This window comes from Rattus norvegicus, chromosome 14 (genome assembly GCF_036323735.1).
Source record: "Rattus norvegicus strain BN/NHsdMcwi chromosome 14, GRCr8, whole genome shotgun sequence".
Classification (NCBI taxonomy): domain Eukaryota; kingdom Metazoa; phylum Chordata; class Mammalia; order Rodentia; family Muridae; genus Rattus; species Rattus norvegicus.
In genome coordinates, this window is record NC_086032.1 from 6,317,528 (window position 1) to 6,329,520 (window position 11,993).

Genomic DNA, 11,993 nt, shown 5'->3' on the forward strand with positions numbered 1-11,993 from the left:
CACACCATACTGCACCTCCCCCAAACATATCCCCTTCTTCCCTATTTTTTTTTAATAAAACACAACTATAGATATTAGGCAAAAAAAAAAAAAACAGGGTAAACCTTGTGTTAACTTTGTCTTAGTATACACTAGAGTATCTGAGACCAATTTATATTAAAGTGTATTTTTATTTCTTAACTCTCCTCGATGAGATGCAACTTCAGAAGCAATGGACAACTCTAAGGAAACTAACTGTTCTGGGCACAGCAGAGCAGTTGAACATATGAACCCGCTGTGCTTGGGGCAGCATGCACAAGGCCCGTGCAAGCTCAGGTCAGACGCAATCTCAGCATGGAAAGGGAAGTGGGCACAGAGTCCCACCCTAGCTGAAATGCTATTGGTTATCGATAGTTCCCAGGAGAGTGAGTGAGTCAGTTTTCTCTAGGGGTATTGTCTCTAGTAAGACCGTTCTTGTGGTAAGCCACGCATCCAAGAATACTTGGGTTTGATTAGTAGGGAAGTCGGATAAATTCTGGGAGGAGTGGAAGGCGAGGTGACTCTGTCCAGAACACATTGTACCTAATTCTCAAAGAACCACTGGAAAACGAAAGAACGAAGTTAGACTTCCCAGTAGCTGGAAGTTTCTCAAGCTGGAAGCTTCCCTCCAGTCCTCCTCAGTACAGCACACAAAGAATGAAGTAAGCTAGCTTCGATTCTGTCAAGTCTCTGAGAGGTGAAGGAAATTTGCCAGTGTAGCATAGTCAACCGGACATGTACAACCCCTAACTTAGAACAGCTATGACGGTGGCTCAATACAAAATAGACTGCACACACCTTTAATCCCAGCACTCGGGAGGGAGGCAGAGGCAGGCAGATCTCTGTGAGTTCAAAGCCAGCTGGCTCTGCATAGTGAATTCAGGACATCTAGAGCTACAAAGTGGGACTCTGTCTCAGGGGGAAAAAATGTAGACTCAATTAAAACATTTTGAACAGCATCACCGTTCCTCCCCTAAATTAGCCCTTCATTTTGTTTTTTGAGACAGGGTTTCTCTGTGTAGCCCTGGTTGCCCTGACTCTGTAGACCAGTGTGTTATTTGGGGTTCTCTAGAGTAACAGAACTATGGAATATATATATATGGAATTTATAGGAATGACTTACAGTCTGTAGTCCAACTAACCCAACAATGGGCAGCTGTGGATGGGAAGTCCAAGAATCTAGTTGCCCGGTCCCACAAGGCTGGATGTCTCAGCTGGTCTTCTGTGTAAGCTGGTTCCAAGAGAGGTGCTGGCAGTAAGTGCTAGCAGGAGAAGAATGAATGCTTCCTTTTCCCATCGTCCTTATATAGGCCTCCAGCAGAAGGTGTGGCCCAGATTAAAGGTCCACCTCAAGATCTGGATTAAAGGCAAGGGCCTTCCAGCCTGAAGACCTGAACCACAGGGTGCTCTAAATCTGTATTGTGGTTCATTCCAGATACAATCAGATGGTCAACAGGGAGTGGCCATCAGAACCAGGCTAGCCTCAAACTCTGTCATAAAGATCCATCCGCTTTTTCATCCTCAGTGCTGAGATTAGAGGTGTGTGCACATCTCAGACACCCCCAGGGAACGAGTTACAGCAACGACTCACACAATTCACCTGTGGTGGCCGATCACCCCGTTAACCTGGCTAAACCGGAATTAACTAAAACCCAAGTGCCTGGGACACCTGCGAGGGATTTTTTCTGGTTGGATTATTTGAGGTTCTATGATCTCCAGGTAATGAATTCTTCTATTCTTGGGGAATCCCTTTTGTACTCTCCTTAACTAAGTCCCTGCTGAGGCAGGAGGCATCCCACACCCTTCCAGCCTGGCCCTAGAAGGGATTACTCAGAGGTGCAAGCAGCGGTTGAAACTGAATCCGATTTGGAAACAGAGTCTCAGCTGGGTATGGTGGTGCACACTTGTAATCGGGCACTCTAGATCCTGAGTTCAAGGAGAGCCTATACAGCAAGACCCTATCTCAGAGACAGAGGTGGGTGGGAATACATACACCTATATTTTTAAATATTTTGTCTACTTTTATGTATGCATTAGTTGCTTTTCTTTTGCTGTGATAAAACACCATGACCAAGGCAATTTACAGCGGGGGAGGGGGATTATTTGGGCTTATCAACTCCAGAGAAATAAGAGTTCACCATAGCAGGACCCGTCAGCCACAGGCATGGCAGCGAGGCCAGCTGAGACCTCACAGCCCCAACTTTGAGCGGGAAGCAGAGGGAAGGGACTTGAAAGGCCAGCATCTAATGACAAAGTTCCTGCAGAAGTACCAAGTGGGACCGAGTGTTCAAGCACGCGAACCTACAGGATTCCCATTCCCATTCGTGTTTTGCTCCTATGTATTTGTGCGCCGGTCTGCATGCAGTGCCCTCAGTGGTCAGAAGAGGGCGCAGATGCCCCAGACCTGGAGTTACAGATGGTTGTGAACCACTGTGTGGGGTTCCAGAACGGAAAAGGCTCTTTCCAAAGAACGGTAAGTGCTGTGGCCTAAAGAGTCACTGCTCTAGTTTATGCATTTACTGTTACAAAGGAAAGAGGGACAGCGAGATAGCTCGGCGGGTTAAAAAACAACAACAACAATGGTCACTATGCCTGGCAACTTGAGTTTGATCCCTGAGACCCACATTTTGGAAGGAGTGAACCAACTCCCACAAGTTGTATTGGCATTTTAGTCTAGGCTCCGCCCCACAGTTACCTGGCAACAGCCAGGTGAGCCTGGCTAACTATAAAAGGGGCTGCTTGCCCCTTCCTCCTTCTCCCCTCCCTCTTTCTCTTCCTTTTTCTGTCTCTACTACCCTCTATGCTCCCCTCCCCATATCTTGTATTTTATACGTATTTTATGCTATAGCATCGTGTGGCTGTACCTCAGGAGGAAGGGATACCTCAGCAGGGCCCCCAGAGGCTCCCCTTCTCCCACACCTGACTGCACAGCCAGACTTACCTCTGGTTTTTCTCTCTTTTTATAAAACACAGCAAGTTGTCCTCTGACCTCCACATATATACATATACATATACATATACATATACATATACATATACATATACATATACATATACATATACATATACATATACATATACACATACATAAGCAGGCATGTATTCATACACATACATATGCACACAGAATAAATGAATAAAATTCGAAAGTCACCACAACATTTTCCTTCAAGAGCAAAAATACCACACACTTACCAATCGTAGCATTTATGATGTTCTGTCCCAAGTACTCACACGTTTAGTGGTTTAACCTACTCGACTAGTAAGAAAAGTGCTGCTATGTCCCTTCCCTTCTTTCAGAGACAATTAATTCTCAGGTCTGTGGCATGTCTTACAAGCAGAGGTGCCAAGTGTCTTCGATACAGATTACTCTCAAGAACAGCCTTGGGAAATGCAGCTAGCGTCTACTTCTGCAGCAAAGGGGAACGTGTTTATTATACAGTGTGATCAAGACAGTATCTCCCCTGGAGTACAGAGCAGCTGTACTGCCAATTATAAAGGGGAGGGGTTCCCTGAGCTCTGGATTCCCTCCTGGAACACAGCTCCCAGAGATTGCACGCAAACCCTTTTGCAAATCGGCACTTAGGAAACAAGAGTAAGAAAATAAAGTACTCCAGCTACACCATTCTGAATGACAAAATTACTCTGCTATCACCCAGTAGTCTCCAGACAGGTTAACTTGTTAGCTTGTAAGAAGGATAATGTAACATCTTCACATTCCTTGTCCAGAAGCTAATTGTTCTCCAGGCAGGTTAACTTGTTAGCTTGTAGGAAGGATAATGTAACATCTTCACATTCCTTGTCCAGAAGCTAATTGTTCTCCAGGCAGGTTAACTTGTTAGCTTGTAAGAAGGATAATGTAACATCTTCACATTCCTTGTCCAGAAGCTAATTGTTTTGCCCGGAGTCTGAGAAGTAGCAGGAGATACATTAAAGACCCACAAGCCTGCACATCCAGGGCAGAACCGTGGCGTTAAGCCTCTGCTACAAGAAATGGTGCTGAACCCGGTTCCAGAAATAGAAGCAGCAACAGCTCAGGGTTACAAATGCAAATTCTGTGCCAGCATTCACAGATACACCAGAAACAGCGACTGTGGCACTAATGGGGACATCTGTGGCTCTGATGTATGTAACACCTGAATCCCTGTATCAACACCACCAACACATACACCCAACTTATCTCCAAGGCTGTTGGAGATGGTACAAGGAGGACTTTACAAAGCATGTACTATTCTTGAAACCCACAAATAGGGCTTTCGTGATTCAGTGAGGATTTCTCTAAACTGAAGAAGGCAGTTTGTAAGGAGCATATGTGCAGAGGCCAGAGGATGGCAAAAAGGCCCTCTCTATTCCACAAGCCCAAGAAAGAGATCTGATCTGTTACAATACTATATACCCAGCTCTTTGTGTTTAATTTATTATTTGTGTGTCTTTTGTAAGACAGGATTCTCACTGTGTAGACCAGGCTGGCTTTGAACTCAGAGATCCACCAGCCTCTGCCTCACAAGTCCTGAGATGAAAAATCTGGACTGCAGTGCCTATCAGTATAACAAGAAAGGGACTTGATAAGTAAGTTGTTAAGGCTACCCTTGAACTTCTCTTTTCTTGAGATTTTGTTCATTTTTATTTTTATGTGTGCAGGTATTTGCTTTGTGTGTGTGTGTGTGTCTGCACATGAGCCCTCAATGTCCTCAGAAGCCAGACGAGGGTTTTGGATCCCTTGATACTGCATTGCAAGTGACCATGTGGGTACTAGTGATTGAACCTGGGTCATGTCAGCCAGTGCTCATAACCACTGAACTATCTCTCCAGTCCTTACCCTTGAACTTGTGATCCTCCTTGTCTCCGTTTTCTGAACATGGAGTTACAAATCCATATTGCAGGCCCAGCTAACTTAAGATCCTTAGTACAGATAAATACAACATGTCTGTTAAATAGGTCTACGTAACGTTCTCCGTATGCATAGCATAAACTGTGGAGGCATAAAGACATATCTGGGATGCTAGAAGAAAATGCTTATACCATAGTAGTGATGAGAAGTACTTAGCCAAAGAGAAAAACTATTTATATTTTAAGCGAAGCTGTAATTCTTGAAAAACAGGAAACCACATATCAACATAGCCAACAGAGTGTACCATACTAGAAAGTGCACCAGGCTTTGAGTCAGAGGCGAGCTACTCAACTTCAGCCCAATTTCCTGATTTTAGAGGGGAAAATAAACTTGATTGAGAGCTACAATTAGGTGTGCTCGGTAGGTCATGGGAAGTAAACACAGATGTGCTCTCTGGGAATGTACCTGATTGTTCTCTGAGGATCAGGGTTTTACCACGATGTCATGCTTAGATCACTGCCTGGCACACGGAAGATGCTCCCTTCTCAAGAAGTATCAGGACTGAACAAGATATTTCATAACGTTAGCTCCTTTCAGGCTCCACTCGTCACAAAACTCTTCCAGTAGGAAAAAGTCACTCTATCAAAAAACACTTAGTCATATTTAAAATGGGCCAGTTAATTTCAGAACATCAGCTGACTTTTCTTCCCTGGAGAATACTACTGAAGGAGAGCTGTCCTGAAGCCCGCAAGAGGAGCTCCTATTAGCGGCCCTGGCCATAGTCACTCAGTATTAGTTCTACAATGATACACTGTAAACATGAGCAGTGGAGGGGTTGGAGGGGTGGGGGCTGCAGGGGCTGCAGGGGGCTGCGGGGAGCTATAGGAGGCTGCAGGGGCTGTGGGGGGAAGCTGCAGGGGTTGTGGGGGCTGCGGGGGGCTGCGGGGAGCTATAGGAGGCTGCTGGGGCCGCGGGGGGCTGGGGAGCCGTGGAGTGCTGGGGGAGCTGCGGGGGCTGCAAGGGGAGGCCGCAGGGGCTGCTGAGGGCTAAGGGGGATTGATGGGGGGGGGGGCCTGCGGGCACAGCTCAGTTAGGTGGTAGAGTTCTTGACTAGCATGCACCAGGTCGATGGTTCAACTGCCAGGCATAGTGGCCTAGGGCTGCAGTCCCTGGACTTGCGGTAAAGGCTGGAGTTTGTGGCCAGCTACACGGAAACCCTATCTTAAAAAACGGGGGCGGGGGTGGGGTTGGAGATGGCGTAGTGGGTAAGGTGGGCCGATGGGCAAGTATGAAGACCTGCTTTCAAACAGGTCTTTTCGAACTCGTGTGAAAAGCCGAGTACGGGCTCACCTGTGCTGTAAATCCCAGCACTGTGAGGGACATGGACAAAGGGTTGCTGAGCTTTTCAGAAGCCAGCCTAGCTCCAGACTCTGCGGTAGGCCCTGTCCTCGTAGGCCCTGTCCTCCTTTCAAACAGTCAGGGAGTAGAAGAGAATACTTAATATTCTCCTCTAGCCTGCACAGGAACACGTACAGGTGTTCACACTAGCATCTACACATGCACATAACCCACGCATACGCACACGCAGTTAATCATTAATAAAAAAAGGACTACACGGTAAGACCCTGTTCCCCGGGCTGCTGAGATAGCTCAGTGGTTAAGAGCGCTGGCTGTTCTTTTCAGAGATCTGGAGTTGAAACCACAGGGCAGTTCCTGCTCTATTAAAACAAACAAACAAACAAACAAACAAACAAACAAACACCAAAATAAACCAAAGCAGCAGCTGGCACACTTCTGCAGCCTTAAGAGTGATGTCTCTGGGGCAGCCATCCCACACAAATATAAATTAATTTTGTCTTTTATTTTGTTTATTCTTTGGAGAGGGATTTTGAGATAACATTTCTCTGCTGTAGCCCTTCCTGTCTTGCAACTGGCTCCGTAGACCAGGCTGGCCCTGAACCCAGAGAACCGCCCAAATCTGCCTCCCAAGTACTAGGATTAAAGGTGGTGCCACCACTACTACCATCACCACCAACACCACATCAGGCTTTTAAATTCTTAATTTATCTGGAACCTGGGATGGTGGCACACACAGGAGGCAGGCAGGCAAATCTGTGAATTCATGACTAGCCTGGTCTACAAATAGGACAGCCAGGGCTGTTACACAAAGGAACCCTATCTCAAAGAATAACAACAAAACCCCCCAAAACAACAACAAAAAATTCTTTATTTTATGTATATAATTACACTGTAGCTGTCTTTGACACACCAGAAGAGGGCATCGGATCCCATTAAAGATGGTTATGAGTCCCCATGTGGGTGCTGGGAATTGACCTTTGGAAGAGCAGTTGATGGTCTTTCTTTTTTTTTTTTTTTTTTGTCCCGCCCCCAGCAGTTGATGGTCTTAACCACTGAGCCATCTCTCCAGCTCCCAGCTTTGGCTTTTAAAAAGTGAAAATGGGGTTGGGGATTTAGCTCCGTGGTAGAGCGCTTGCCTAGCAAGTACAAGGTCCTGGGTTCAGTCCCCAGCTCCGGGGGTGGGGGGGGTGGGGGGGGGGAAGAAAAAGTGAAAATATAGGACTATTTCAGGATTTGCATTTTAGCATTCAACTAACTCCATAGGAGATCACGCAAATGTGATGAAAGAGCGGAGCAAGGAAGTCCTTCCTGTTATCTTCCAAGAATAATAAAAACAGGCTGGAGAGATGGCTCAGCGAGCACTGGCTGCTCTTCCAAAGGACCCACGTTCAAATCCCAGCACCCGCATGGCAGTTTATAACCGTCTATAATCCCAGTTGCCAGGGATCTGACACCCTCACACAGACATACGTGGAGGTGAGACATCAATGTAAATAATTTTTTAAAAAAATTAAAAAAAAATAAAAAACAAGTTTCTTTTCTAAAGCTGGATTTTAACTGGCAGTGTGGCAGTGCATGACAGGAATCCCGGCACTTCAGAAGTAGAGGCAGAAGGTTTCTGAATTCCACGTTAGTTCCAGCTACACAGTAAGAATATGTCTCAATGGGGCCGGAGAAGGATGTTCTTATGGGACCCAAGTTCAGTTCCCAGCACCATGTGGGGGGAGGAGAGGGGGCTGTGCTCTTGGCTTCCCTCCAGTTTTAGGGGCTCTGACACGGTCTTCCAGTTTCTGTGAGCACCACGTGCACAGCACACTAACATACTTGCAGATAAACATTATACATAAAATAAAAACAAACTCTTAAAAACAGACCTGTTGGGGCTGGGGATTTAGCTCAGTGGTAGAGCTCTTGCCTAGCAAGCGCAAGGCCCTGGCTTCGGTCCCCAACTCCGAAAAAAAGAAAAAAGAAAAAAGAAAAAAAAAAAAAAAGACTTGTCTGCAAACAACAACAGAGGCAGATATCATGGTTCATGTCTGTAATCCCAGCACTTGGGAAGCTGAGGCAGGAGTGTTTCAAGTTTGAGACCACTCTGGCCTATGATAAAATTCTAGGTCAGCCTGGGCTACATAGACTGAGTGAGACCTTTTCTCAAAACAAAAGCAGCAAAACAGAAGGAAAGAAAGGGCAATCTTACAATATTTTCAACCCTGAAGGTTGTAATTTACTGAACAAATGTATGGATAAATATGTATCCGTATATGCCAGGTGTGGTGCTGCACACTTTTAATTCTGACACCTGGGAAGCAGAGGCTGGCAGCTCTCTTGTGAGTTGGAGGCTAGCCTGGTCTACAGAGGAAGTTCCAGGATGGCCAGGGCTACACAGAGAAACCCTTTGTTGGGAAAAACAAAACAAAACAAAATCTGTGCCTAAGAAAAATGCAACACATACATATGTTTTTACCATTTTGCTATTTATTTATTTTTATTTTATGTACATTGGTGTTTTATCTGTATGACTCTATGTGTGTGTGTGTGTGTGTGTGTGTGTGTGTGTGTGTGTGTGTTGGATCTCCTGGAACTGGAGTTACAGACAATTGTGGGCCACCATGTGGGTGCTGGGAATCGAACCTGGGTCATCTGGAAGACCAGCCATCTCTCCAGACCCACGTATGTATATATCCTAACTGAATGTCTTCCAAAGCTAAGGGAAGAATGCTCACTGGGTATAGCGACACAAGCTTGTAATCCCAGCGGAGGCTGAGGCAGGAGGGTAGCAAAGACTGCCTGAGCTACACAGTGAGATTCTTTGAAAAATCAAAAACAAAAACCAGAAGGAGACAGAGAAGGAAGAAACGGGACCATCTGTTAGTCAGCCAGCTATTTGCAAAATTCAGTTAAACCAAGTAGGAAACAGAAGAAACAGCAGGTTCTGATGCTGTCTGATTACCCCATAACGGAACAGGGACTTCAGGAGGCGGGGCGGAGTGGGGGGGGGGATTTGTTCTGCATACTGTGAGGAAAGCGGTAGTTAAAATGGCCTGGACTTTATTTTGCTATATTGTCTAACTTTGTAACCTAACAGAAGACAACACGATTCATCAAAACTGTCTTTTTGAAAGGTCGAAGAGTTAGGAAAATGAACGAAGCTAAAGGCCCTACCTATAGAAACGCACTCTCTACACAGAATGCATAAGACATTAACACCAATACACGACCAGCCCAGCTCCTAGATAGATGGCAAAGACACTCTCAGGATTGAACCTGCAAGTCCCACATCCCCAGCACCACCAGACTTGTGATATTTCAAAAATAAAAACAACCATCCCTGCCTAAATTCCGTCTCTCCTTCAAGGTCTCATCCTGACGCTCCTCACCTCAAAGCCATCCATCCAAGTTCCTGCTCTCCTCAAATACACCGAGTTCAAATAAGTGTCCCAAGCTTTAATTAGTCCTTGCCTTCTCTCCTCTCCCGGGTCGTTAGCTTCCCATCCCCTGCTCCTTTATGCGTGTTTCTCTTCCCCACACAGCCAAGAAGTCACCTTTAAACGAAGCAGGTGAGCCATTAAGAATTTTTAATCTTCACATTAGAATATTCTATTTCTAGAATATTCACTCAAGGAATCCTTCCCACTAAAGATGAAGGGCGAGCTAAGCTAAGGAATACATTAGAGGAAGCCAGCACTCACGCGGGGCCATATCTAGGTATTCGTAAGCCTCAGGGAAGAACTTGTGTCTTTTTTTCCTCTGTGAACCCGCCAACTAAGACCTGGAGGCTGACCCCGCCTAGGTCTGAGAGAGAGAGATGCCACCCACCCCCACTTTCCGTGCATTCTGCAGAACCTTGCCCTGAATCCTGCGCCTAAGTCCTACACCTCTGGCTCCTAGCACTCCTCCAGTGCCTCCATTGCAGAATTCTCACTTTGCAACTGTCCCAGGCAGCACTGCGTCTGCATCTCGGCTCAAGGTTCCGCACTGAAGGTTTTCAATGTGCCAAGTTCCTCCGAGGCCGGTCATACCCCCCATGGCGCACCAACAGGATTAAAATGATCCCACCCTAGCCTTCAAAAGAGTACAAAGCAAGGCAAATGGAACCGCCGGCAGCCAGGGCTTTCTGCCAGCTCTGTCTGGTTCTCGGAAGATTCGGACACAGCCCCAACCTCCAAAGCCAAGGGTCTTAGGACGATTTGCATAACCGTATTGGTGGAAATACTCAAACCGCAAGACGCTGGCAGAGCCCCTCGGGGCTTCGTTCGTGGAAGTAGGGTTCCACACAGGAAGCATTTGATTCGTAGTACCCCCCGATCCGTCGTCCTCTCTAAGTCCCCGACCCAGGACGAGCGAGACGCAGCCACAGAAGACCCGACACTGGAGAAAAGTGTATGAGAGGGGGCGGGGGAGGGGAGCGTGCCGAGAAACTGGCCAATCCTTGTTCTTAAGACGCTGTCTCCCTCCGTCCCAGACAGCAGTTCCCAGAAGTGCCTCCAACTTTGCCCGGCCCGGAGGACACTGACCACCGCCGCCGCCTCCTCTCCATCACAGTTAAGAGGGGATGAGTAGGTACCACCAATCTCCTGCCAGAGGCTGGGGGGCAGGAGGGTCGGAAGCGGAGGAGGAAAGAACCTGGCTGTACTCCTGGAGAAACTTCTGGGACTCGTGTGTTACGCAACTCAGGAACCAGACTCCGACAACGGGACATTTTCCCGCAGGACGCGAGGCTCAAGGAAGCGAGGGAGAACGAGCGACCTCTCAGGTCCCTGTCCCCTGGTTTCTGGAAGCTACCTGCAGCGGAACCGCAGACAGGGGCGGCGCACCGGGCTTCTGCGCCCATTCGCTCCAAAGGTTCCCACCAGGAAAGTAGCAAGGCCGGCGCTCGAGTTAGCGTGCGGGATGCCGAGAAGTTCGCGACTGCGGCACGCGGGACCCCGAGGGTCCCCAGCCCCCAGCCCGCGACACGCAGGGCTCCACTTACCTTCCGGCTCCTTTGGTCCTCCAGTCCTTGCTGGGACGACCTCGTCACCTCCCTTGACCTGTTGAGATGCAGGGACGCGGGTTCGGCTCTAAAGCTGCGGGAATCCGAGGGTGCAGCCCGCACCACGGTGCGTGCAGGCTGCCGGCGGAGCGCTCCAGGCTTTGCCAGCTCCCGGCTCGCCAGCTTCGGGCATCGGCCGCCCGGAACGCCCGGAGGCTCAGGCCACGCCCTCTTGCCAAGCCACGCCCCTCACCTCACCCCACCCCCACCGGCCCGGCTCCTCCCCGGCCAACACCCTCCCGCAGGAGCCACTCCAAAAGCAAGGGACACCGCGGCCCTCCTGCGGAGACACGGGTGGGAGGCTCGTGGGGGAGCTGCGGCTCCGGAGGGAACGCGACAGTGGCCGCACGGACCTCGTGGGTGACCCTGCCCCAGGCCGCTGCAGGGCACCAGAACCCTTTGGCTTGACAACCCGATTAAGCTCCGGGTCAAGTTGCAACGGAAAGTGTCAAGGAGGCTTTTTTGCAAGCTCCTGTGCAATTGAAGCGGATTCCATGTCCTTTAATGGCGATAATAACTAACATCTGGGGCAGCGATTTACAGCCGAAAAAACGGACTTCACACGCAGGCCGGGTTCATCTTCGCAGCACCCTTCTTAAACACATATATTGTTCCCATTCCCCAAATAATGAAACTGAAACTCTGAAAAATAAGTACTTAGGTAAGGTGGACTCGGGAATTAAGTCTCGGGCTTTCTGCGCTCTGCTCGCACAACCGCACAACCGCAGGGAATTGTGATGGATGCAGAGGGGA

At 48.2% G+C, this 11,993-nt stretch overlaps 1 protein-coding gene across 1 annotated transcript in view; it reads right to left on the reverse strand.

The window, feature by feature from the left end:
* Aff1 (ALF transcription elongation factor 1) overlaps positions 1-11,321 on the reverse strand; it is a 162,985-nt gene extending 151,664 nt beyond the window's left edge. The window contains exon 1 of the mRNA XM_006250632.5: positions 11,181-11,321. The gene's annotated coding sequence lies outside the window, so the exon portion shown is untranslated. The remainder of the gene's footprint in view (positions 1-11,180) is intronic.
* Between the last annotated feature and the right edge of the window lie 672 nt (positions 11,322-11,993).